Source organism: Protopterus annectens, chromosome 1.part2 (genome assembly GCF_019279795.1).
Source record: "Protopterus annectens isolate FY-2018-M chromosome 1.part2, PAN1.0, whole genome shotgun sequence".
Lineage (NCBI taxonomy): Eukaryota > Metazoa > Chordata > Ceratodontiformes > Protopteridae > Protopterus > Protopterus annectens.
Window position 1 is genome coordinate 1,247,705,793 of NC_056727.1, and position 260 is coordinate 1,247,706,052.

Here is a 260-nt window from a genome sequence, read left to right on the forward strand (position 1 = left end):
ACACCTCCAATTCACACCTCCAATTCACAACACCATCGCAGACTTCAGGTAACTAAACATCAGTCTATTCAGTTTGGAAGTCTTTACTGTAATTGCCAGACAATAATGTATCACTTCCATATGTTCACAGACTTATTTAAAATGCTTATTCTGGTCTTACCCTTCATGTTTACTTGGATTTCTTACAGCTGCCCCTATCTTACCTTAATAGGCTACTATCAAAGGCAGAGAATGAAATGAGAATATGTTCCAAGAAATCT